At 41.1% G+C, this 27,890-nt stretch overlaps 1 long non-coding RNA gene across 1 annotated transcript in view; it reads right to left on the bottom strand.

Annotated features, from left to right (window-relative positions):
- The window catches only part of LOC148685611 (uncharacterized), a 170,900-nt gene that overhangs the window by 44,365 nt on the left and 98,645 nt on the right, over nt 1-27,890 (bottom strand). The window contains exon 3 of the long non-coding RNA XR_015949979.1: nt 20,370-20,461. This is a non-coding gene — a long non-coding RNA (uncharacterized LOC148685611). The remainder of the gene's footprint in view (nt 1-20,369; nt 20,462-27,890) is intronic.

Here is a 27,890-nt window from a genome sequence, read left to right as displayed (position 1 = left end):
CCTTCTGCAAGTTTCAGCTGTGTTCCTCATGGGGAACTCAATAGTGCAGCCATTCCAGCGAACCTGAAGGAGGTGGCTTCAACTCCTGCACACATGATTCTACCTGCCCCACACCTGACATCATGCCACACTTGATATCACATACGACATCAGGTGTGAGGCAGGTGGGCATAATTATGGGGAAACAGCCTCACAGGCCCAACTGGGGACCTTGCTAGGCCTAAAAATGCCTGCAGACTGGAGCTTCCACACCCCTGGCTTACACGTAAAACTACATGCAAGCTAAGAGAATGGGGACATGTACACTAAGCTCCCCCCCAATGACCCTTCCAAGTCATGGAGGGTGAAGGCATAAAGTGAGGAGCTTCTTCTACTGGGCCATTCCATTGTCACGGGTGGGACACTTGGACCATGTTTTTTGGTATTCACACATGTGTAAGAATGTAAATATACATAAAAATTAACAACCAAAATTTGAACTATGTTCTTAATAAGATACTGAACATTTTACTAATTTTTTATTATTTTTATGGATATTTTTGACAATTTTATTAAATGTTAAAGTATTGTCACGGGTGGGACAAAAAAAGGACATGGGGCTTGAGATAAGTTTGATTTATGGAAAAACTCTGTGAGTTGGGAGGTGAATCAATTATAAACTCAGCATATTTGTTTAAATCAATGTTTATTGGTTACAACTATGCAATCAGAAATTCAGGTTAAGAAATTTAATGATACAAAATTAAGGAAAAAATGCTGTCACGGGTGGGACAATGAAATGTCACGGGTGGGACGCGTCTGGCATACACTTGATTTAACATACAATTAAGGTTGTTAAAAATGGAATAATTACAAAAAACCTTTTGCTATTACTATACTTACTATCTACCATAGCCTACAAAGTATAATGTTGTATTTACAGTGGTACCTCGGTTTACGAACTTTCGGTTTACGAACTATCCTAACCCGGAAGTTAGTAAACCGAGGTGCCGGAGGTCTACTGAGCGTCCGATGCCTTCGGGGAGGCCGGGCCTTCGCTCCGATGCCTCCTGGAGGCCCGCAGCGAAGGCCCGGCCTCCCCGAAGACATCGGAGCAAAGGCCAAACCTCCCCAAAGGCATCGGAGCGTCGGATACCTTCGGGGAGGCTGGGCTTCGCTCCGATGCGTTTGCGGAGGCCGGGGAGCGTTTCCGTGACTGGGCTGCAGTCACGAAAGTGCTCCCCGGCCTCCGCAAAGGCATCGGAGCCGGGACTTCGCTCTGATGCCTTTGCGGAGGCCGGGGACCGCTTTCGCGGCTCCCCGGCCTCCGCAAAGGCATCGTTGTCCCTGCTCCGATGCCTTCCGGAGGCCGGGGAGTGTTCCGGGGACTGCTTTCGCGGCTGCACAGCCCAGTCGCGGAAACGCTCCCCGGCCTCCGGAAAGCACCGGAGCCGGGACTTCGCTCCGATGCCTTTGCGGAGGCCGGGGAGCCGCGAAAGCGGTCCCCGGCCTCCGCAAAGGCATCAGAGCGAAGTCCCGGCTCCGATGCCTTCCGGAGGCTGGGGCTTTGCTCCGATGCCTTTGCGGAGGCCGGGACCGCTTTCGCGGCTGCAGCCCAGTCGCGGAGACGCTCCCCGGCCTCCGCGAAGGCATCGGAGCAAAGCGGTTAATCCGTTCTAGGGGGTGTTTTTCCTCGTCTAGAACGGATTAATCAACTTCCCATTACTTTCAATGGGAAAGTTCACTTCGGTTTACGAACAGACTTCTGGAACCAATTGTGTTCGTAAACCGAGGTTCCACTGTACTAAAATTAAAATCTATTAAAAAAATATTTTCTTGATTTTGATTTGCTGATTTAAACTGTTGGATTATCAATCTCATAGCTGCCAAGTTTTCCCTTTTCTCGCGAGGAAGCCTATTCAGCATAAGGGAAAATCCCTTAAAAAAAGGGATAACTTGGCAGCTATGCAATCTTAAATAAGGCATAGGCCTCTTGGACTGTCATATTCATATGCCGCTTTTGGATTTTGATTCTTTTTCCACTTGTCGGATCTTTAATAGATTTGACATCCTTAAATCCTGGTGCCTGCCTGCTAATATCATCTGAATTATAAAACTCATGGACCTTTGAGATATTATCTTGTGAAATAATAGAACTTTTGGTGTTCTGTTTAGGGCTTTTATCATATACAGTCGTACCTCGGGTTGTGAACTTCGCAAACCGGGAAGTATTTTGCCGCGCGCGCATGCGCAAAAGGCGGTTTGGGCCCTTTTCGGGTTACGAACTTTTCGGGTTACGAACTGCGACCCGGAACGGATCGCGTTCGTAACCCGAGGTACCACTGTAGTGGTTTTGGCGCTTGAGGTGAACTCTCATACACAAGCTTTCGTAACATGGCTATTCTTTATTCTTTTCTGTGGACTTAATGGCAACACTCTTTTAACTTTGGTAACAGCCTTTCCAAGAGATTGTGGGCATTTAAATGACCCAATCTCTGGAATAGTAGTGTCGCCAATTGGCCTAGATTTTTTTCTTTTATCTTTTGTCTGTACTTTCTTTTGCACTCAGTTTCTTTCCGTCTGTATTCCATAAGTGATTTTGCAGACAAATTCTTTACCAACTTTTCTCGCCTCTTCTTATCTCTGACCCTCTCCTTTTCTTTGAAGCTTTCACATTTGTTTTTATCTTGTTTTAGTTTTTCACGCAGCTTTCTCATACGTTCTGCAGATGTAGTCTTTCCCATTTTGTGTATTGATTCAAAGGTTATATTATCTGTATTACTGTATGTATTCGTACTAGGGTAAAGTAACGGTAACTGCCTTTATGTTCCAGAAGGAACAGCTACTATTGATTCATTCAAGCAGCTGCATTTGGCTCCTTAGTCTTATTGGTTTCCACCAAAAGGCAGCTTTGTGATTGCTTGAGATTGTTCCCTCCAAAATGTATCCCTTTCTAGCTAGTTCCCCTCTCCTCAGTCCCTCAATCTTGTTTGCCAGAATAAAGAATTGTTACATGAGGAATCTGTCTCCTGTCTGCAGAGAGCTGAAATCACTTGCTGAAATCACTAACTCAAGCTACAACAGTAAAACAAGTTGAAAACTGTCACGGGTGGGACAGAAAAAGAATTATTAAAATTTCATGGTGTTTACATTAATTAACTGCATTTTTATTATTGATAGGTGTGTTATACTCTAATACATACTCCCACAATAAAACAAACATAACCTATAAATTAGTTTTATCACAAAATAAACTTTTGTACCTTTTGCTGTCACGGGTGGGACACTGAAACAGCATCCCATTCAATAATAAAAATAAAATAGAAATAACTTACCTATTTAAAAATTTTCAAGTCCAATGTGTAGACAAAGTTCTTCACTTTAATAATATACCAACAATGACAACCACAATTTTTGTTTATCTTTAAAAAATAATGCCAACCTAAATGAACAAAATTAAGCTACACAATCAGAAAAATGATACTGAAACTTCAAGCTCAGATTTCTCATGAAAAAAATAATTTCAAATTCGTTTTTCCTTTGGAATATTGAACTTTAATATGTTTAGTTAATGAAACTATAAGTAAAATAAGTATATTTTAAAAATAATTTTTTTCTAATCAGGCTCATTTTTCACGGAATGGCCCTACTCGTGGAAGTTTCCTGAACGTTTTAGAACCCAAATTATGCAGGTGCAACTTAGCACCTCTTGTGTACCTGTGCACATGTTTTATATGCAAGCAAAAATGCCCCACAAGGCCTTTTTCTGAGTGCTGGATGCTCTCATGTTGGGTCTTCATGGGGCATAAAATAGCAGATTCCTCCTTATGCTGTATAACATGGAGTATAATATAATAGTTGCTTCCTCCACTTCTAGTGGATAACAAACTGGAGGGGGGGGTTGTTCTTAAAACTCAGCAGCAACAAAGCTTCACATCTGTTACAGTGGTTGCTAGGAAACTGTTAACAGTTTCCTGTAAAATGTATTAGAAATGTTGGCCTGCAATGCTTTTTGTGATTAGTTAGTGAGTATAAGTAGGGTTGACATGAAAGGATACTAAATCTGCTTTCTTCACTCTACTACTACTACTACTTATTTTGTAGGTACTAAGGTGAAGAACAGTGGGTTGTATCCAAAGTAGTGCTAAGCAACTCAATCTACCAGTGCAAGGATTTATGCTCGCATAATAGAATTTCCCCCCTTCTCTGGACAGAAACCAGTGGTGGGACCTGCAGCCACCATCTGAGGATGCCATGTGCCAATGCCAGGCCTGGCTGAGATGATATGGCAGTATCAGTCATACCAGCACCTTCATGGGCAGATGACTGATGTGATTTGTGCAAATCAGGGATGCAGTAATCCTATCAATTGCAGCAAATTGCACATTCTAGCTGGAATCAAAGTTCTCACAACTGGCACCACAATATGACATGGTTGTGGACATCAGAGTTGCTCCCTCAGAAACTCAAATTCCACAAGGCTCAGGTTGCAGATATTTTGTTTAAAGTCTTTCACTTCTTGGAGTCATGGCTTTTTTCAGCTTACTTTGATGTTGATGAGTCATGGTGCGACTTACATTACTAATCAAGGTGAAATAAATATTGTTTGGCACACACAGAAGTAATTCACTCCTGGGTTTTTTTCTATTATTGTTTCAGTTTATTATAGTTTCTGGGCAATATTGGGTAATATTAGAAAATGTGAAGGAACGAGGTAACGGGGTACAAAGGAGAAGGGAAGGTCCAAGGAGACAACACTAACATGGCTGTCAAGAAAAAAGGACTGCCCAGTGCTATGGGATCTTATTGAGAAAATAAGCATCTCTGAAAGTGAATTGTGTCTCCAAGCTCACCCTGAGAATAACAAAACAACCCTGTGCTAGTGTGATACAAGATTCTGCTGGTTAACCTACTCCATAATTGGAATGTGTCTCCAATTATATCCCGTAATATACTTCAAGGAAAAAGGCAAGAAAGCAGAAGGATGATGCAGTAATTGTGTATTACTAACATTTATATAACCAGAAATAAGTGGGGTGGATGTGGTCCAGTGCCTGCCTTGCTATATAAACAGGCTCTGCTGCAGGTGGTGGGGTTAGCAGCAGTGGGGATGACCCCAGATGGGTTGACACCAAAGCGAGATCGTTAGAGAGAGTTTGGTTTGTTGCCCCCCCCCCATGAGAGACAGAGGGAGAGTGTTGAAGGAGACTTATTCCTGAAAGAGTGTGATGTGCCTACTACTGGATTTTTGTTTATTATCTTTGGCCATAACCTCTGAGTTATATGGTGACACAGGATAATGATGCTAACTAGTCTGGTTGGGCAAGAAGCAAGGAGTTGCAAAGATGCTGCCACACTTTCAGTGGTGGTGGGCAGGAGAGGGTAGCGTCAAAGTGGAGTGACTGACCACCATCTGAGGCAGAGGCCTAAATGCTTGGTCTCTCATTTATTGTTTCAGCCATACCACACCTCTGGAAGGTACTGGCAGCTCATCCACTGATCCATCTTTTAGTGTGAACTGCATACATACAAAGGGCCTGCATTCAGTTTTCTTCTTCTTCTTTCTTCAACATGTGTGCACATGCATTTCTCTTTCTTTAAAAGATGAGATTCTGTCATTCAACTGTCTGAAAGAGTAGAGGGCTAGATTCAGTCCCCTTACCCAGCTTTCCCATCAGAGAACTGACTGGGGAGATGCTAGCTTTTTAAAAGCTGCTCCATTTATGCTGTGTTGGAGAAAAGCTTTGTGTTTCTGAATTTCAATTGGTTTCCTATTATACATGCTACTTTATGGAGTATTTTAAAGGTACTCATCCTAAACAGCATAGGCCCTGTGTAACTGAAGGAATAAAATTTCCCCATGTGACCCACATTTGCAGTTGAGTGATCATCAAGAGGCAGCCTGCTTCAGGGTCCATCTGTTTGCCTTATTAGGCTGATTGAGATGGGACCATTGTGACACCATCTACGTGGGAACGCCCTTGGCAGAGAGGTGCTCTGTGCTTCTGTCACCAATTATAGGAAGCTTTTGGGATTCAGATTGTCATTCAAATTAAAATTAGATGTAAAACTGTACATAGGCTTCATATGCTATTTTAATATTGACTTTTCGTTCGTTTTATTGTTAAGCCATTTTGACATTTTCATTAGAAAGGCACTGGCTTAATTTTAAAATAAATCATGTCAAATAAAATTGCTTTCCCACATGCACAGTTTGACTCTGGCCAGTTCTACCCACACTGCCTTTCTTTTATTTTAGCTAGATTCTTGTAGTGCTGAGCCAAAGGTTCTTGAGGAAGAATATTCAGATAAAAAGGGGGGGAGATGAATTTTGTTCCTTGAAACTGGGGTGAGGAATTTGAGGTGGGGAGGAATTTGTTTTGAGTTTTGTGGGGGTAAAGATCTACCATTGATGGTGGGTAACAGAGTCGGTTATCTTTTGCTTAAAAAACAGCAAACATATTGGACACTCTCTCTCTCTCTCTCTCTCTCTCTCTCTCTCTCTCTCTCTCTCTCTCTCTCTCTGTGTGTGTGTGTGTGTGTGTGAATTTCACAGGTTAGTGTAGAGTTCTTCTTGGCATCTACTGGCAGTCATATTCTTTCCCCAGAATGTTATAATATGTTACTCCAGATCATTCTAGGGAGGGAAATTACACCTTGCACTAAAAATAATGCTTTTAAAATGCACATTCTAAGTTTTGTGTGTGCAAGAAATGCCTAAATGCTTCCACCCCAAATTTGGTGTCTCCAACTGGATACTGAATATAAAAAGGGGGGGGGGGTTGCCCAGCACTAGATTATTCTATTACCGAATTCAGCCCCAGTCCTTCATTGCTCAGGATAGGTGAAGTTTGTTGCAGTATTTTGCAATCTTTAACACCAATGAGATTCTTCCACAGACCAGTCAAGCGAAATACAGGGGTCACTAGCAAATCCTGTCCTTCTTACACACCTTAAGACAATATTGTTGACCATGACAGTGGGATCAAAGCCACAGGTCTTCCCCTCTCCAAGGCACTGCAGTAGTGAACACATCAAAGGCCTCACAACTAGGGATGTGTGAATCTGTCCCTCTATCTCAATTCTTCATTTTTCCAATCTTAAATTCAGTTCTCTACGTTTCCACCTCAGTTTGTGATTTTTTTAAAATCCTATTGAAAACCAATCGGCATCTTAATTTCCCCTAATATACACATTTGTATGGAATTTCTTCTAATTAAACACTTTTGCAAAGCAATTTCATAAAATACTGCATTGTTGTATGCATACTTATGAACACATTGCCACATTAGATGCATTTTTTACACATTATTTCTGGAGAATTGCATTGCAAAATTCAGAGAAATGTGAATTTCAAATAAAGTTTGCATCTCAGGACTTGCATTTCAGCAGACATGCAGAGGATTGTGCTTTAAGGCCACACCTTAGTACACTAGTCATTCTAGCAAACAGTTTGGGAATCATTCGCCACACAAGAAGCAGATTTGTTTTGAAAGCTGCTACGGCAAGCTACCACAAGTGCTTAAGGAAGATAATAAAATGGGATTAAAATCTACGGAATGCAAGAGCAGTAACTTATTTTTTTTTTCATGCCTTAGTTCCTACTCCTTCCACCAATTGGTTCCTTGAACTTACGCCACCTGTTGTCATGGTTTCCTTCTGTATTTAAAGCTCTTTGATCAGCAAAGGTCACATTCTACCATCTACCACCCTCCCTCCCTCCAAGTAGGGTGTCTTGCGCAAATTGTCTCAATTATTTCAAACCTGCCCAGACTCTGTGAGTCAATTCCATTGTTTTCTTTAAATGAAACCCCTAATTATTTTACCTATGCAATCAATGCAATGTGGGTCTCTATTATCATTTCCCCCTTACAGTATCTCTCTGAGCCTCCAAATCTAATTAGCATTTCTCAGATAATCTCAGGAGCCGGTCAAATAGATTTAAACCACTTTGATTTACATCATGAGTTTTAACCATGATTTAACAACAAAGCAACCTTGATTCAAATGCTTAGTTTTAATCATAATTTCAATTTATATTTGGTAGCTAATTTATTTAGAAGAGATTCGCTCTCGCCGGCTGGCATTGCCATTAGACCACCTTCATTTGATTACCTTCTTACAGGTAAAGCCAGGCAAAATTAAATGCAAGTCATATTTTGCTAGCCACTGGGACAGATTCATGAGGCCTGAATTAAAAGTTGCACAGCAATTTGCTCACAATAGGGATTGCCACCACTAACCATGTGATTGGTGCTCACTTCAGTAGCTCATATACTATACCAATCATGTGACTGATTGCCATTGGCAATTTTAACGCTGTTGGTTATCTACCCAGGGAGACAGATGCATGCCAACAACAACTTGGGAAAGTGGTAGAGATGACAGAGCTGGATTCAGATGCCCTATTTCCCTAGTACAGATGTGGGGAACCTTTTTTCAGCTCAAGGGCCACATATATTTCTGGAAAAACTTTCCAAAGGCCACATGCCAATGGTAAGCAGAACCACAGGCAAAATTGGGAGGAGCAAAACGGGGGGGGGGAGCCTTTGCACACTCTTTATAGTGGGGATTGTGAACCTGTGTTCCACCAAATGTAGCTGAACTCCAGCTCCCACCAGCCCCAGTCAGCACAGCCAATGATGGGAAATGCAACACCCAGAGGGCCAATGTTACCCCATTGCTGCCTTACAGATCCAGGAAAGTTCTATATTATGCCTCCTTAGTAAAGTGCTATGGAGACAGTCTGTTTTAAAACAAGAGACTAATCCAAAAACAGACAACATTCAATAATATGGTAAAAACATTAATGAACAACCCTAATTTTCGTACACCAATTCTTAATTCATAATGCATCAAACTTATCCAACTCTGCCTTTCATGCCCTATTTATTAAAAGTAGTAATGGGAAAATAATCTGACTGGGTTTTGCAATAATCCCTTGCATGTACTCACAAATAATGATCACACAACCCAGATTAGATCTACCCAGCACAAGGGAAAACAGACTCTTATATTTACAAAGAGGGCTCCTAGATAAAGAAGCAAGCCAGGAGGGAGCTTCAGCTTCCAGAGAGGCAGCCAAACTCAACGAATGGGTGTTAAAGTGGCAAATACAACTCAGTGTAAGCAAATGTAAATTGATTCACATTGGGCAAAAAATTCCAGCTTCACATATACACTTATGAATTGGTGGTGAATATATCAAATCACTGTGCGGCAGCTGTGAAAAGAGATTTCATGTCAGGGGTCATTAGAAAAGGGTTTGGAACAAAAACTGCAGAGATCATAACACTGCTATACAGATCTGGTACAACCAGATGATAATGGGGCTGGTACAACACTCAAAGATTATAATGCTGGGGCTTTTTAGTTTGCAAAAAAGATGAAGGGGTGGACATGGTGAGGCGTATAAAATTATGTATGGTGTGGAGAAACAAGATAGAAATAAGTCTTTCTCGGTCTCTCACTATGCTACAACCCGGGGTCATCTGCTGAAGCTGAATGTGGGAAGGTTCGGGATTGGCAAAATGAAGTTCTTCACAGTGTGTACAGTTGCAAACTAGGGAAAATGTTAATGCAATGTGTAATGATGATCACCAATTTAGATGGCTTTGAAAAGGTTTCAGGCAAATTCACTGAGGATAAGGTTAACCAAGGCTACCAGCCAAGATGGCTGTGTGTACCACCTCAGGAATCAGAGGTATGCCTCTGAATATCTGTTGCTGGGAAAAAGACTGATACAACTAGACAGGCTTTTGTCCTGATCCAGCCGCGTGTTTCTTGTGGTCTTTGAGCAGACAGACAATGGAATCTCTGGCAGAAGTGTCTGGAGGAGGACAGTGACTGAGCTGCTTATCCATGGAGAATAAATCTCTGAATGTGATTACAGAGCAGTTTAAAATAGGGAGAGACACTGCCCAGTTTGGCAGTCAGCCCAATTACTTGGTGGGGCGGGTTTTGCTAATGTAGGAGAAGCTCTATAGAAATGCTAATAAATATTATGGGGTATTTTGCAAACAATGCTAAGAATTCAGTATATCTCTTAATGCATAACTTTTGAATATGAATTAGTGCAAAAGAGAAAGCCATTTAAAAATTGAACACACTTTTTGAAAACCAACATGGATTTGTCAGTTGATTTTCAAAGGCGCGTCATCAAAATGCAATTCATGGCACCATTGTGAGAACCCCCTTATTTCAAATCTAGTATGCTGATGATTATCTTAATGCAAGTCATTTGGCTGTCATGTTCCAGTTTGATTTTTTTTTTACTGTTGTCCAGGGATATTGAAGAAAGTAAACCAAATGTTGGCAATACCACATCAAAGAGGGCAGCATTTGTACGAAGTAGCCATGCTTGTTGTGATTTGTTTCAATAACCATCCTTGGTCAAATAAAAAAATTCCTTCAGTAGCACCTTAAAGACCAACTAAGTTTTTATTTTGGTATGAGCTTTCGTGTGCATGCACACTTCTTCAGAAGAAGAAGTGTGCATGCACACGAAAGCTCATACCAAAATAAAAACTTAGTTGGTCTTTAAGGTGCTACTGAAGGAATTTTTTTATTTTACTTCGATCCAGACCAACACGGCTACCTACCTGCAACCATCCTTGGTCAGACAGTAATTGACTGGTATAAATTAGGGAATCCAAGGAGTTTCAGCAAACAATGAAGAGAAGAGGCCTCTATAAGGGAACAAAGGCCCCTGCAAATGGAGCAATTATAGGCTTGTTGCAGAACTCACCACTATCAAATAAGTGCTATGCTAATAACAAGGATGGGACTGTGTCACTGGATTAAATAAAGATTTCTTGTAAACAGATGGTAGAAGACGTGTCTTCCAAGCTAATGAAGAAGAAAAGAGGAACAAAAAACTAAGCAATAGTAAAAAAATATTCTTGGGTCCACAGGCCTGCCTACATGTGACAGACACGCTCTTGCAACTATTCAGGTCCACTGCAAGGATGGGAAACCTGTTGTTGGACTCCAATTCCCATCAGCCCCAGTCAGCATGGCAAATGGGCAGGTACAAAAGGTGCTTTGGTCCAACAACATCTGGGAGGCCACACATTTCCCATGCCACAGAGTTACTGTGTTTTAGGAGTTTCTTGCAAGAATGAACCGTCCTGTAATGCTACATTTGCAAAATGCTGGAAAGCAGGGAAGGGTTGTGCGTGGGAGTCTGTCGTATGGATGACCTCAGGGTTCCCATAGCCATTATGTACATTCTTTAGGCAAAGGATAATTATCTTACTTAAAATACATTCTAATTCAATATAATTATCCTTTCAACAAAGAATGTTCATAATGCCTATGAGAAAACTGAAATCACTACATGCAGGCATAGATACATATACCAGATGCTATTATCAAAAAATAAAGTGGAATGCAGCTCAAGAATATGTCAAAGTTTGAAGGAGGGAGACTATAAGAAACCAAGAAAAGCTCAGCTGAACTAGAGGCCAAAGGCCCATCTAGCCCAGCATCCTAGTGCACTGCACAGCCACTGTAGTTAGTAGCCATTGATAGCCTTACCCTCCATAAATTTCTCCCTTTTTAAAGCCATCCAAGTTGGTGGCCATTGATAGAGAACCAAGTACACTAGCAGAGCAGCAGGTTGGCACTGCCAGGACATTTGCACCACGCTGACCTCCCTGTTGCCTTGCCCCTTCCCCTCCTCCCTTTCAGTAAGCAGCAGCAGCTCAGCTGTTGGTAAGCCAGGTTAGTACTGCCACCCCACCATCCACTACTGAACTCCCTGATGTTGAGTTGCAGTAGGCACAGTAAACTAACTGTAATCTGGGACACAGTTCAGAAGGGCAAAACCTAAGCCTCGTTGCAGACTCTGGAATTACCCGGGACAGGCTTTGCTTACATGGTGTCCTTTAGTTGTGTAAGAAACAGAATAGTGATTCAGCTTCTTATAGAAGTAAATGAGTGCTCTTTATTCATAAGAAGAAACAATGCTGTAGAGGTAACACCCACCTACCACCCAGCCCCAACATTACAAGCACACACGTAAGTGACTAGTACTTATATCGGGTTGGATCCAGAGTTCCCATGGACACAATGTTTCTAGTAGGAGGTGATTTTTTACCAATTCCCCTTTCTCCCCAGTAGTAGGAGCAGCTCTCCTTGGTGGGGCAGAGCTGCTACACTAGCTTCCCAGCAGGTAGGTTGCTGTTGCTTTCCATGAGGGTTGGGGAAGGGTGACAGGCATAAGACATGGTGCAAACACATAGGCAAGACTTCCAGAACAATGCCGGAGGTGGCGCTGAAGCTGCAGGGGTAAGAAAAGCGGCAAAAATGGCTTCCTCTATCCTTTCTGTGAGAGTCAACACAGAGTCAACATCTTTGTCCCTTCCATGACCTGAATCCAACCCTCAGCTTCCTGCACTGGCACCAGTTCTGTCAATGTATTAAGCTGCTGATCAACAGAATGGAGAAGATGAAACATGATGTTTTCGTTATGCAGCTTCATTGCTGGGTGAGATTTACAGGAGGCTGTAAAAGTAATATATTGGCAATCAAAACCCAAAGAAAAGATGTCTTGACGGCCATATTTCTCTCTTTTTTTGCACCCCCTGGGATCCTCGCATTCACATACACGTATGTCTACCAGTCTACCTCAAAATGACATAGATATATGTAGCTAGCAATTAAATTTTATAATTCTAACAAAAGAAATAACACTGGGTCATAAAAATAAAGTTTCCAATCTTCCTCCCTTAATAAATATTTCCCTACTCAATGCATACAATCCAGTTTCAAATTTCAACAGGAATGTTTAGCATGTCCTTAACCCTTTCCTGCTGAAATGAACAAGACCTTAAGGTGCTCAATCACAACTGCAGATCTCCCAGTGTTTTCCATTCCCATGGGAACTTTATTATATTAATAGAAAGGGAGAGACAGTGGTTATCAATGGCTTTCCAGGGACCGTAAGATACTGTACATCAGATCACTCATCCCTCCACTACTCCAACATCCACTCCTTGCGCTATCGACTTTGGAGATTTGACATTGGTAGGGCCAAAAGAGGGGTGTGTCAGGGAGTAAGTTGGGCAAGGATCCAGCGTCTTCCAGTTCTTCACTCTTCCTTTTGCCCAGTCTGTGAACTAAAATAAGGATAAGGGGGACTACTTTTGAATTCCTAACCTTCCATTTCTTAGGATTGAACAATAAGGGACACCTCACTTTACGTTTTAAAAAGATTGCTTATAGCTGGTCACCTAATTACTGTCTCAAAATTCTTCAAATCATCTCTGCTTTGAAGAATTATGTGCACAGTATACCCCCTGGAGCAAAATGCACTTTTAAGCTCTTGGACTTGCTTCCTGTGCAGGGCCTGCTTGGGGTGCTGGCTCTGGGACTAGTAGGGATGCTCTCCCTCTCCCGGACTGCCTTATAGAAGGCCGGCTAGCTAGTCATGGGGTGGCTCCAAGGATAACACGATTTTTTCTATATGCAATTTTCACACATATGCATTACCCTTGGAACTAAACCCCTGCATAAGATTCAGGCCAATTCTATCTACAAAATGACACAAAACTGAAAGATTTGCAAATTCTTTAGTGAAGAGGAGTGAGATACTGAAAAAAGTATGTACAACCTTTAAGGTGGATATATACAATGTCACTGGGCTACTGTCTTCATGTTTAATTAATAATTAATAAATAAATAAATAAAATTTGAATAATGCCCTTCATCCGTAGGTCTAAGGGTGGTTTAGAGCATACAAATACAAAATAAAAACACAAAATACATAATAAAACGAGCAAAAAATCCACAAACCAATAACTCTACACCCCCTGTTTAAATAACACATTCCTCTCCAACTGAAAGAATGTCTTCTTCTAAATCTTGTTTTTGCATTTCCCTAATAACTTGTTCAAAGTTAAGAGCAATCTTTGTAGCAGTTTCTAGGATCCTATTGCCTAATATTCATCATTCTTAAAATCCAAAAATCTTTTTCATGCTTTATATGCCTACATAGGACTCTAACAGAAACCAACTTTACTAGCACAATATATTTTGAAAAGCAAACTGACAGGTTCTCACTTTCTCCCTAAACTATTTCCCAATTTCCCATCTATTACTTGTAAATAGCAGGAAGAAATCTTTATGCAATTAAAGATTTTTTCACTCAAACAGCTCAGTGCTGAAAAGGCAATCCTTCAGTTTACAAAAGCAGCTTGCCATTTCTGCAGTGAACGAAGAAGACCACCTGGCATGTATTTCCGTTTCTCCTTGTGCTTCAATTGACTGTCAGCAACTCCTCCACACTCAATGATAGCCAGTGACCCCTCCATAATAAATAAAAAAATCCATTGAATTTATTTAAAATCTCTATTAATGCTACGTAGTACTATTTGTTCCAGAAAACAAATATTCAACTATTCAGTTACTGGACTGCATGCCTGCTAGTTGGTACAATAGTTGGTTTCCCCCCCCCTAATCCTACTATATTTTAAAGATGGCTCAATCCCATCAGTCAATTTGTCCTTAACTGTCAAGATAGTGACGGGTATTCAATGCCCATCACTGTAGCCAAGACAAAATACTCACCAAACATTACATGCTGTGCCTGCAGGCAGTCACATCCTGAAGTCTATATATTTTGCTGTCATAAAATGTAGTAAACTAGTAATGTCCTAGCAATCTGATTGGGGATTGCTATACTCATGTATAGCAACCATGCTGTCAGTCTCCATTATCTAACAATATTTATAAAACCAGTTACACACCATCAGTGTTTGATAATGTTTGACCAAAGTGTAAATATACAATGAATCATTCCAGTATTTATTATTTATGTATTTATTTTATGAGGGCTGTCACTGCAACTTAAAAATAATTTAAAACCAAACAGTACAATGATGTTAGAAATGTCAAAGGGTGGGGCTTTGAAAGAGTTAGAAAGTGTTTGACTATTCAGAACTCACTGCCCTCAGTCTGAATTAGGGCTGCCATACGTTCAAATTGTCCCAGACATTAGCGGGATCTCAAAGGCGGAACTGATGTCGGGGTAATTTCTGAAAGGAAGTGCTTTGCCGTGGATCTAAAAATTGCATTAATGTAAAGCTCAACAACTTTCAGGGTTCCTGATTCTTACTTTTTGAAATATGGCAACCTTGGTCTGAATCAATTTTGGTTGTCTTCAAAGACAGTCAGAAAGTGATTCTACACATGTTTAACCAAAAGTAAGGCCCTTTAATCGTACATCGAAATGATTGTTTAGAGTAGGGTTTTCTAAATGTGAGACTCAAGCTGGTTTGTTTGGTTTTTTTACTACAGTTCCGATCATCCCTGTCCATTGGGTCCTGCTAACTAGGGATGATGGGAATTGGAGTCCAAAAACAGATGGTTTAGAGCAGGCATCCCCAAACTCCGGCCCTCCAGATGTTTTGGACTACAATTCCCATCATTCCTGACCACTGGTCCTCTTAGCTAGGGATCCTGGGAGTTGTAGGCCAGAACATCTGGAGGGCCGGAGTTTGGGGGTGCCTGGTTTAGAGGACTGGTGCTTTTCCAAGCACAATTCAAAGTGAAGATGCAGCTTGGGACCCAGTTTCTGAAGGAATGCATCTACCTGTCTATGTGCAGAGGTCAACTTTGGAGGATCTCGTCCAGGTGACCTTGCCAAATGGGCCTTCTATGGTTCATGGTGCCCCATGGATGGAATTTGCTTCCCAGGAAAGTTTGCCTGGGAACAACATTGCTCTCTGTTCAGCATCAGGCTAAATATTTGCTGTTCTTTGTCAGGAGGATTATATTTCTTTTTTTAAAAAAATATAATTGTAAATAATATATGTTTTTATTTTCTCTGTGTTTCTATTATTATTATTTGCATAAACATATATTTGCGTTTTAAAACTTGCATTTAAATATGTTATACATACATAGAATGAGCAGATAAATAACTGGCAATATTGCTGAGAAAGAATCAGTTTGAATACAGAACAATGTGTCTATTCAACTTTTTGCTAAGCTGAAAAGAAAATATTTTCAGCTATCCGTTCCCATGGCACTGGATACCTCATAGATTGAAGCACATTTATATGTTAGAACATGATAGACAGAGTGACGTTTAAGCCTCCTAACAATGGCACAAGAGAGCTGTAGAACAGTTTTCCTCAACCTGTTACTTTCCAGCTGTTTAGGACTATAGCTTTCATTAGTCCTAGCCAGCATGCCAAATGGTCAGGGTGATGAGTTATAGTTTAAAACCTTTGGATGGCACCATGTTGAAGCCTGCATATAAGTTCAATACTCCTGAATGAAGATAGCTCACTCAGTAGAGCACCAGTCATTAATCTCAGGGTTATGGGTTCGAGACCCACATTGGTCAAAAGATTCCTGCATTGCAGGGGGTTGGACTAGATGACCCTCATGGTCCCTTCGAACTCTACAATTTTATGATTCTATGAAGTAAGAGAAAAGAATGCGGACTGCAATATCTAATAAAGTTAATATGTTAATTTGATTAACATCAATCAAATCAATATATTATGTAATAATGCGAATCAAAGTACTGAAGCGAGGAAGCATATACCATTTGCGTAGACAGATGTCACACCTGTGCAAGGTAAAAAAAACCAAACCCTGTTTTTCAGTACACACAACTCACCCAAAAGTGCATGCTGGAAAGAAGCCAGAAGAGGTTGCAAAACAGCACCCTCTAACGGCGGCTACACTGGTACTGCAGCTAGAAAACCTTCCCTCTCCACAGCACCTCGGCTCACCTTTACAGACTAGGCCAAACTAGGCTGAACTAGGCTGAATGGAGGTGAGGACTCACATGGGTGGGTGTTGGGGGGGGGAGGAGGCAATGGAATAGGTCATGGGTCGGGACAGGGTGGGGGAATCACAGGGATGACGGGGGGAGACGGGATACGTCATGGATCAGGACACAGGGATGAGCCACAGCAACGCATGGCCGGGCCAGCTAGTTTACTATGAGATTTGAAGCTCCAAAGATGGAACGGGTCAGGTTTGTTCAGAAAACTTTAAAAAATGAAATACATTTCCTTCAAACGATGACCCTTATGCACTGTTGATTAGCATTACCGAGGGATTTGTCATCTCTTTCTCTCTCTGCATTAGCATTAAGATTTATATGATAAAAATATTTTAAGATAATCTGGTTTGACAGTCATTTAGAGAACAAAAGGCTGACCCTTTGCATCAAAGCAGAATCAGTCTTCGCCCATCAACTCCTGCTCCAGCCCTCCAAATAGCAATTCCTGGATGCCTCAAACAATGAATAGGTGCATTGCAAATAATAATAATAATAATAATAATAATAATAATAATAATAATAATAATAATTATTATAATGTGCTCACTGGATGACTCATGCAAGACAGCCAAGTCAATTTGTATTAAATTAAGCACCAGGTTGTTCAGACAATACAGTATATTCTAGTTCTCCAAGTGTCTTCCCCACTTCCTTGTGCTGCTCAACAATGTTTCAAACTAACCATAGAAGACACAGCTCATAAAAGTGTGATTAAGCCTTCCTGCCCATGTCTACTTATGATTAGCTCAATGCAGTACCAAGTCATTGGGAACCCAGAGGCGAGAGTTCATCTTCAGATCCTAGTCAATCCTCTTTCCCCCAAAGTCCCTAACTGCTTGCTGTTGAAAACAGCATGCTGGAGATGGACTAGATGGACCCTGGCATGATCCAGCAAGGCAATTTTTGTGCTAGTCACTTAAATAAGACATAGTCCCCATGTTTGGCTACTTTTCATCCAAGTTCTGGACAGTCAAAAAGTGTGTACGAAAGCCCCCAAATGCTGACGTTTAGACTCCAGTGAGCAGTGCAGTCCCTGAGCCCCAGGCTACCCAAAGGATACAAATAAAAAAGGCTCCCATGCTTTGACAGCAAAGTCAATCCTAGGAAAGCTCCCCAACTAGTCTCAGCTTGAGCAGACTCACTTTATATCACTGATAGGGAACCCAGTGATGGGTCATAAGGGGGAGGGCAGAAGAAGTGGTGTCATTCCAGTCGCAGCACTATGCTCACTAGAGCGAGGGGAGGGCGGGGCGAGGCAGTGCCATTGTGGGGGAGTTCTAGATTGTTGGTGGCCCCACTGGGGTGTGTGTACATGCAGGGCTGCTGCCACCACCAACCTGGAGCTCCCCAGGATACCCTGCCTCATTTTAATGAGTGTAGTGCCTCCATCACCAATTGGATGCCGCTGTCCTCCTCCCCTACTGCTAGAGCAACCTGTGGCCCCCCAGATGTTGTAGAATTACAACTCCCATTATTCCTCATCATCATAAGCAATGAAAGGGCACCTGGAGGGAGCCTTTCTCTCTTCCTGCTGTTGATGCTTAACCTCTTCTACTGGTGCAAAGTACTAGTGGGATTCCTCTTTATCTGTGGTGACATAATGGCAATATACACCACCAAAGCTCCAGCAAATGAATGTAAAGGGATACCTGGCCGGCTGAGTGGGGAGCTCCTTCCACCTAAGCCTCTATCTATCTATCTATCTATCTATCTATCTATCTATCTATCTATCTATCATCTACCGGTATCTCTATCATCTGCAGTGATACTTTTTACAACTGAGGAAAAAAAGTGAAATCTTCATTTGACCAATACTGTATATGCTACTGAAGGACTGTGCACAGATATTGAGTTCACAGTATCCCTCATCGGGCAGGCAGACTGGAAAGGACAGATGAAAGTGCAAACGCTTTTAGACAAGATGACTTGGTGTCCTTAGTAGCTGAGATGCTGTTATATTACCTATTTATTTCTCTCACACTTCCAGCCCATCGGCAGCTCTCTATATACTGAACATCACGGTAAACATCCTTGATAGAAGCATATATTTATGTTTTCCTTTATATATTTCAGAAATTGTATACAGTAACTGCATAGGAGTAAAATAAACCTAAAAGCACAGGCTGGATGACCTGTGAGTTGAGATTCCTACATCTAAAAGTGTTTAACTTTTACCAAACTAACTAACTCCTTGTTAGTGGTCATTGTACATTTTGGCAGCAATTTAATCCATCATGCATATACACATAATTGGTATACAGTACACATAACTGGGTCTGTTCAGCTATGGATTCTGCTTGCATTTCAGCCACTAAATACCCACACATATGATAGATTTCAATTATTGACCTTTTGGTCCCTGGCCCCTGCTGCAAAACTTGTCAAAGTCTCTGTGGATGCTAATTATGAATCCATATTTAATTATTTGTGGATGTGTAAGAATAGAATTTCCTTACTTCATGGATTTAGGCATCACCAATTAAACAAAAATGCAGTTAGGCCTGATTCTCATACGTAGTAGATGTAAAATGACCAATCCTGATGATGTATTTTCTTCATAATAACCTCTGAGATTGGCAAAATGAAAGTGCCATTTGCAACCCCTTTGCAGAAGTGTTTATCAAACGAATTACAGAGAAACTGGAATATGAAAAGATGGTAATTAAAAGAATTCATGGAAGTGCCACGGAATGAATGAATATTCATACACCATCGTGAGCTATAATGCTTCAAGTTTGATTTTCATTTCATATTTAAAATGCCAATCTGGAGTTGCATAACTTTGTGATTAACTTGTCAGGGTTTACTGAGGTCTGGAGACAGCAAACACGCCCCCCGCCCCCAGGTAGATGGATGGATATAGGTACAGATTTTCACTCAGATGACATAGAAAAATACAGGAGGAAATTACCTGGCTCCATCTAGGGATGAAATTTGGGCCACTTTTCACAGGGGACTGACATGATCTGATGCACCTGAACTTGCTTGAAAAATGAAACACAACTCCCAGCAGGCATATGTACTTTTCTGGATTTTGCAGTGCATTTTTGGTGCATAAACACACAAATATGTTTTTTTAATGGCTCAAAGCATTGAAAATAATTGACAAATCTTGGGTAAAAAGTGTCCACAAAAGGAATACAATGAGAGAGAATAGCTTGCAATCAAGGATTGATTCTATTAGCCCACTACCACCTCCAGCAACTAGAAAGAGTTGGTAAAGTGCCTATTGATTACCAAAGGAGTGGAGATTATTTGTTGTTGGTGATCATCATGATTAGTAGGTTCAATCAGGCTACAGTAAAGCACTTTTAAAGTGTGTAGCTGAATGTTGCACACAAGCACAGGCTGATGTCCTGTATCTTCACTACAATGCAGTGTTTGGAAGGTGTGATTATGAGCAGAGGGGTTGATGGAGGGGAACTTTTCTAATACACAGCAACCCATTTTTCCAGATAAACAATAAAAACACACAAAATGTGCAAAAGCCCAAAGTCTTCTTTGTTGAAGAAGAACACCACTCCTGTTTCAGGAATGAGTTAAGAAAAGGTAAGTACAATATTGCATTAAGAGTTCTGAAACTTACTTTGTCTAAGTGCTTTCTGCTGCTTCTTTCCCCTCAGGTGGTTTCCAGTGGATTTCTGATGCATGATGATGTTAAATTTCACAAACACATATCTGGAATCAAAGTGGAAAGCATTTATTTTATATTGACCGTCAGCCGTATTGTTTCCATTGGTATATAGTACTGAATGCTCAACTCTCCTATGGAAGAAACTCTATGCAGTTTCAAAGAGTGTACAGAGATTGCTAGCTGGAATATGATCATATTATGCCAGTGTTTAGTCAGTCTGTTTTGGGGCCAAATTAAAAGTGTCATTTAAAGCCCTAAACATTTGGGTCAGGTTTCCCTTCAGGAAACCTCCTCTGGAACTTATCTTACCTACATGGACCTTCTGAAGCTATTCTTTGGGTGTCTCTCTACCAAATGAATCAATGTTATACTGGGTCCCAAGGCTCCCACTTACAGACCAGAATGAAAGCTCAGGCAGCAGAGACATGGCATTTTCAGGGCTTGCACCCTGGGTATGGAATGCCCTTCCCAAAGAGACTTCCCTGAAGTCTGTGTTGCAACATTTTGGTGCTGCATTACAATCTTCACACCCACCCACCCATCCATAGCATTTCAGTCTTAAAAACCTTTTAGATAGTAAACCTAAATTCACTTACCCCAACCCCAATTCATGCACCTCCATGTGCAGATTGTCATTTTAATGATTTACAAACTTTGGATATATTTTTTTTTCAGTGAAGGGCATTGCTGTGAACTCTGTTCTATGGACATTTCCTTCTGCTGAATTCATCTTACTTATGGTTGCATAAGTAGATTATATTATTATTTTTTATATATATAAAAAAAACTTTTGGTGTCCAGAACAATGAACTATAAATATATTAAAAGTGGTGCCACATGTGGTGGGTGGAATTTCCAGCATCACCTCTGCTTCCATGGGTGGGGCTGGGGCAGTGGCAGTGCCAGGGTTGCGCAGATACACTGGCGCTCCTAACTTGTTGCCTCCCTGCCCAGGCCCTGTCCATGTAGGCAGCAGAGCAGCTAATGTCAGGATTATGGCTCTTCCTCACCACACACAACATTAATGATCAGAAATACCTTTAAAAATGCATGTGAAACTGCTTACTTTGGTTTGCACTCCTTCATTTTTTATTAAATATTGCTCTAGCATTTAACTGCCATGAGTCTAAATTCTCCAGCATACCTAAGGGGCAAGCTGTTTGAAACTGAGCTTGAAAATCCATCAACTAGGTTGGCGAGTTCATGGCCATAGTGAGCTTAAACCCATTATTCATATTCAACATCCAACACATTAGCAGCAATGACCAAAGCTGACATCACATGAAGAGTTCATGTTGTCCGCTGTTTTTCTTTAAAACTTTAAGAACAATGCAATATCATGGCCCTATCTGCGCATTCAAGCCACATCTGGCTTGTTTGTGGGGTAAAATATGCAGCGTATAGGTGGAGAACCTGTGGCATTCCCACGAACTCTGATCATTAGCCACATTGGCTGGTGCTGATGGTAGTTGGAATCCAATAACATCTGAAGGGCCACAGATTCCATGCCTGGTATAGAAGATGGTAAGAACATAAGTCCCTTGCTGAATTAGACCAATGGCTCATCTCATCCAGCATCCTGTTCTCACAGCGGCCAATCAGATGCCAATTGGAAGCCTCCTTCCCAATGTTCTGCATATGCTGCCCCACATCCCTGCATTGACGCCTTTGTGCAATTGGGAACCCTGACAACACAGCATTCCCAGTCCCACAGAGGCAACTATGTTCAGCTGAATATGGTTGGAGCCCCCTTCAGACCTTTGCACTCAGTGCATGAAGGTGTCCTCTTGGAATTAGGTTTTGCAGGCAGGGTTTCTGCACACAATGCCACAGCAATCTTTACACATTCACTCTGAATGCCTGAAGAGAGCTTATGTCTGCATCATTTTCTTAACCTAGTAGCACACACATCTGTTGCAACTGTTATTTAGCTCAGCTGAACCTGAACTAACTACACAGCGAACTGGGTGAATAAATGTGTGTCTCTAAATTGACTGGGTCTGCTATTAGTTGTTCATGAATTTTTCTCCTATGGGAGTTTATAGAATGTGCAGAGAACAAAAATGTCATACTTAGAAAAATCTTTGAGCACACAAGTTTAAATTTGCCTCTCGTGATAATTGTTATATGGTATTGGGGGAAACTGAAATAGTTTAAGGGCCCACTGAATGAATTATTAAATCCACTTGAACTTTCAAATTATTGACTATCTTGAGAGAATGGATTCATATAATGGAATTGGCTGTAATGAAATTCATAATATAAGCAATTAGAATGGATAAAAAATTGATTCTTTCTTCTAACATGTATTCTCCTTTGACATCACTTTCACTGTTTTTGATATCTTCAATGGGATCACTAAATGCTCTGTTCCATATGTGACTGGCATCAGTGAAAAGGAAACAGAAGCAATCAATTTTTTGATAGAGACTGCAGTGCAGAAGGGGGGGGGGAGAATATACATTACTTTTGAGTTTCACCAGGATGGAGCCAGACTTTGCTTCCTGCAGATAGAAGGCCACATGATATAGCAGAGGAATTCTTCTGGCAAAATGCTGAAGGGGGTGGTTTTCATGATTTACCCACTCCCTGCAGCTCACTATACCTCCCATCTTTTCTGGGAGGTCGGAGGACCCTCCAAAATAGTATGAAATAGTATGAAGTATGAAAGGTGGCACTGGGAGCTTCAGGGAGGTGGTGATATTCCCTTCCTCCCTTTCAGTTAGTGGGGGTGCCCATGTGGAATTCTGCCCATATACAGTCGTACCTCGGGTTACGACCACCTCGGTTTGCGAACAGTTCGGGTTACGAACTGCGCAAACCCGGAAGTGTTTTCGTCGCACGCGCGCATAAGCCGCGCGCACGCGATCGCGCGATTTGCGCATGCGCAAAGCACGAAAATCGCGCTTTGCGCATGCGCAAAATGGCGGCGCCCATCGCGCTCGGTTTGTGAACTATTCGGGTTACGAACTGCGATCCGGAACGGATCGCGTTCGTAACCCGAGGTATTACTGTAGTATAAACAATAGCAGGTCCAAACTCTAGATTTAATGAATGAATGAATGACTGTCCTTCCCTCTATGGAGCTTAGAGTGTTGGGCATGGAGATTACCCATTTTTTAGGCTAGTCTACAAGTAATAGGTCCACAGTTGCCCACTGAGCCTCACACTAAGCAGAGACTCAAACCTGGGCCTTCCTGGTTGAAACTCCCAACACACACCAACCCCACCTCACAGACGTGTTATCCACAAAAGAGCAGTGTATGTCTGAGCTATATATATTGTTGTTGTTTTTTAAATTTAAAATAGTCTTTATTTAAATTATTAAAATACAATATAAGAACAAATGCATCTTTTAAACAAATAGTATAATAAAATTCAATAACAAACAAAGAAAACAAACTTCCCAATCCCTCCACATCACTTAACTGACATATTCTCATTAATTTGTGTTACTGTCTCTAAATATTACATCTCCAATCAAACTTATTTCCATTTATCTTATCTTTTCTATCCATTTCCCCATGACCACTTAATATATATATATTAAGCTATATATACTGAAAGATTATGCTAAAAAATTCAACCTTAGCTTAATAATATAATGGTATTATTAAGCAATTAGCCTGGCATGGTCATTCTGAGGTATGCCCCACTGTTTTCAAAGGGCTCTACTCCCAGGAATGGTGTGCCTTTTGAGTTCTTTCTTTCTGTGGTCATGCTGCCATCTTCATTTGCTTTATATGGGGAGCTTCCAGTAACACTATAGGACAGGGGTCCCCAAATTAAGGCCCAGGGGCCAGATGCAGCCCAATCGCCTTCTAAATCCAGCCCACGGACGGTCCGGGAATCAGCATGTTTTTACATGATTAGAATGTGTCCTTTTATTTAAAATGCATCTCTGGGTTATTTGTGGGGCATAGGAATTCGTTCATTTCCCGCCCTCCAAAATATAGCCTGGCCCCCCACAAGGTCTGAGGGACAGTGGACTGGCCCCCTGCTGAAAAGGTTTGCTGACCCCTGCTATAGGAGGACTTAAGAAGTTGCCTTATACCAGCTGGTCCATCTAGCTCAGTATTGTCTACACTGACTGGCGGCAGCTCTCTATAGAATTTCATGCAGCACTACCTCGGGATACCATAAATTGAATCTGGGAACCTCTTCATGCAAAATGTGTACTTTACCATAGCACTACAGCCCTTACTTTTGTTTGGTCTGCATTTTTAAGTGCCTCAATTTGCACCTCCTGAACTAATACAGATATATTGGAAGACAAATATCCTTTGGATTCTGCACTTCTCCAGATTTTGAAATATAGCTATTGCCTTGAAAAAACATCTATTAAAATGTAGAAGAAGGGGGAAAATGAATTTAAGGGTAAAGTACATTTAGAAATGAGTACATTGAGATAAAATAAGTGTTTAAATAAGTGTTTTGTGCTCAAATGTTTAAATAGAAATTTTCATCTGCTTAAAAAACACACCACACAGATCATTGTAAAAATGGGACTGAATGGAGTTATGATTAAACACATGCAAAACTGACATGAACTCAAGATAGAATGATGGATAAACAGGCTGTTTGGTGGAGCCTTGTGACAAGAGGGTGACATGGCTACATTGTCTCTTTATTTGTCAGTGTAGAATTTATTGCAAACCAATTTCATGGGGGGGGGGGTTCTCAAGTTCTATTATTATGAGAAAAGAAGAAGAAAATATCTGTTAGATTTCTTCATTACCATTCATAATTTTGTAAATCTCTTATCAAGTCCCTTTCTAATTTGTAAAAGGGTCCTTTTTAAAATTGTAAAAGCTACAGCTTTGATTGTTGTGGTTTGCTTACTGTCAGCAGTGAGATTTGGCCAGCTTGTTCTGCCCTTTTAACTGTTCTTTCTGCCCATCTAATGGCTTTATAGATATAATTATAAGATGTTTGGCTGATGTACTATTAAAACCTAATTAATTTTCAGTTTGCATGAATTAGCTGTAATATGCATAAAGACACACATTTAGAAGTGTGATTACATGTTAACTGAAAAGTTGACTTTAAGACATTTGTTTATATAGTATATTATAAAATGAAGTAGCTCCAGGCTTAGTGTCTTAAAAATTATTGGTTCATTGCATTATCGCTCTTTGATTGTCTGAATAGTTGCTTGGCATTTCCATAGGGCAGAACTACATATTACAAGAAAATACAGGAAACACAGAGGAGACAACTGTTTCTGTCTGTATCAAATCACATTTATATCTGAGATAGATTATAATGGATCAGTCTTATATCAGAAACACAACTGAATGTAACAGGGTTACTTCCAAGTAGATGGATATAGGATTAAAGCCTTACAATGCCATCCTGTGCATGTCCACTCTGAAGTAAGTCCCTCTAATTTCAGTGAAGCTTCTCTCATGTAAATGGGTATAGGATTATAGCCTAGAAAAGCAAGCAGGTACTGTTTTTGTTGCTGGCATCTGCCTGTCTTGGGAGACAATGGAGGAGTGTGCCTTTGGGGGTGAAGATAAACTGTTGGTAGGTTTACAGCGCCTGCTGTAACCGATACGGGAGTGACATGTTTTGTTCCAGCTGGGGCAGATGGAGGCGTCTGGTTGTGCTGCTACAGCTGCACCATGATGTTTCTTCTCTCAGTGCTCCTCCCAGCAGTCACACTATAAATATACTGTAGTCCAGGCATTCCCCAAACTTCGGCCCTCCAGATGTTTTGGACTACAATTCCCATCTTCCCCGACCACTGGTCCTGTTAGCTAGGGATCATGGGAGTTGTAGGCCAAAACATCTGGAGGGCCGCAGTTTGGGGATGCCTGCTGTAGTCAGTAGTTTGTAATTTGGGAAAAGTAAGATGATTCGGATGACCTACAAGGCCAAACCTTGGCTTGCTGAGATGACACAAGCAATTAGGCCTTCCAGGGAGGAGCTCACAGCCACTTAGCCCCCTCCCTGCTCTCTTTTGCTGCCAAGCTGTGTCTTACTAACCCAAGATTTGGCTTCGCATGTCATCTGAACTGACACTTGTACTTATGGTCTCTCTCCACTACTCATGCGTTCTAGCTAGAGATGGGCAAGATATTCAGTTCAGTTCACATTCAAAGGGGAATCGATATCAAATTTGCACTTTCTGAAGTCATGAGTGAACCAAAATGTATTTTTGCCTTATGTATAAAATTCATTGCTTTGAAATAATGCAGGTGCACTTCCCTTGATTTTCAAGTCAGAATTGCCTATAAATTTTATCATAACAAAATACCAAAAAACCAAAAAACCTTTAATAAGGGTGTCTGATGACTCCACTCTCTTCTCCCTGAAATATTGCTTGACCTTTCCAGGTGTCTTTTGGCTATTGTCAAAATTTCTTGAACATTTGGCCAGAGGAGGCATTTCCAGTTTTGATTTGGACCCTACTGAAATTTCTCTTGGGTGTACTGCCAAACAGTTTCATTGAGTGATGCCAAGTTCTAGTCTTATAAGAGAGGAAGAAGCATTTATCTCTGTCCCATTTTCTTCACACCACCCATGATCTTTATAAGCCCATTTCAAGATTTAAATGTTGCTTTTAGAACTGTGTCTGGGATGGAGTGGGGACCCCTCCTGTTTCCGAAGTCTTTTCAAAGTGTTTCCATCCCCAAGTGTTCCCCATCCAATTTCACTTCAGGCTAAATTGCACGGCCGATTCTTCCTTATATTAACAACTCAGTATTATAATCCTTTGGAGCAGCATAGTTGACAAGCAACTGATAAGGCAGGATAGGGACAAGCATTTAACTCTGCCTCCAGCACTATTCTTTGTGGAGGGTGACTATTTGCAGGAAGGGTCCACTATTTTTCAATTTCCCCAGAGTTCTAAGATGTACAAGAAGTCTCAATGGTTATAGGAAGCTCCTTTCTTCAGATGATTGCCTTTCAATTCATTGAGGGCAATTGGAATGGTGACAGGGCTGTGGACACCCTTCCTCAAGGTTCCCTTCCCTGAAGGCAGCCCTGTTTAGGGAAGTTTTTAATGTTTGATGTTTTATTCTGTTTTTAATCTGTTGGGAGCCACCCAGAGTGGCTGGGGAAACCCAGCCGGATGGGCATGGTATTCATCATCATCATCATCATCATCATCATCATCATCATCATTTATTTACTGGATGCTTGAAGAGGGCTTTAGTCTTAGATGTGTTTTGGCTAGCATGATATGTCTATATTCAGATTCCTTGTGACCCTTACATAACAATTAAAAAAAATCCTTCCAGTAGCACCTTAGAGACCAACTAAGTTTGTCATAGGTATGAGCTTTCATGTGCACCATATGCACGGTATCTGAATGCACGGTATATGAAGAAGTGTGCATGCACACGAAAGCTCATACCTATGACAAACTTAGTTGGTCTCTAAGGTGCTACTGGGAGGAATTTTTCCCCCCAACTACGTCAGACCAACACGGCTACCTACCTGTAACTATAACAAATCTATTTT

Source organism: Zootoca vivipara, chromosome 5 (genome assembly GCF_965207765.1).
Source record: "Zootoca vivipara chromosome 5, rZooViv2.hap1.1, whole genome shotgun sequence".
Classification (NCBI taxonomy): domain Eukaryota; kingdom Metazoa; phylum Chordata; class Lepidosauria; order Squamata; family Lacertidae; genus Zootoca; species Zootoca vivipara.
The sequence above is the reverse complement of the archived record's forward strand: the minus strand, read 5'-3'. Positions and strand labels throughout refer to the sequence as shown.